The sequence below is a fragment of the Penaeus monodon genome, chromosome 34, assembly GCF_015228065.2.
Source record: "Penaeus monodon isolate SGIC_2016 chromosome 34, NSTDA_Pmon_1, whole genome shotgun sequence".
Classification (NCBI taxonomy): Eukaryota; Metazoa; Arthropoda; class Malacostraca; order Decapoda; family Penaeidae; genus Penaeus; species Penaeus monodon.
Genome location: NC_051419.1, coordinates 5,843,841 through 5,844,052, shown reverse-complemented (window position 1 = coordinate 5,844,052; position 212 = coordinate 5,843,841). Strand labels below are relative to the sequence as shown.

At 49.1% G+C, this 212-nt stretch overlaps 1 protein-coding gene across 1 annotated transcript in view; it reads left to right on the top strand.

Annotated features, from left to right (window-relative positions):
* LOC119594538 (hemicentin-1-like) overlaps positions 1 to 212 on the top strand; it is a gene marked incomplete in the record, with an annotated part of 42,784 nt that overhangs the window by 23,767 nt on the left and 18,805 nt on the right.

Here is a 212-nt window from a genome sequence, read left to right as displayed (position 1 = left end):
TCGACGTCATAATTTGCATATTGCTCCATGGCTCCGCGGAAAGTACCTTGTAGCCCTCAGCTTAGGAACCCATGACTTAGGTCAATCGTAGAGTACTTGCTTTGCAATTGCAAGTCACGGAACTCACATTGCTGGACGATGCCGCAGAACATGATCCAGAAAGCTTCCTCAAAGGGGATGCGATGATCGTTGACACCTTGTTTGACCGTCGC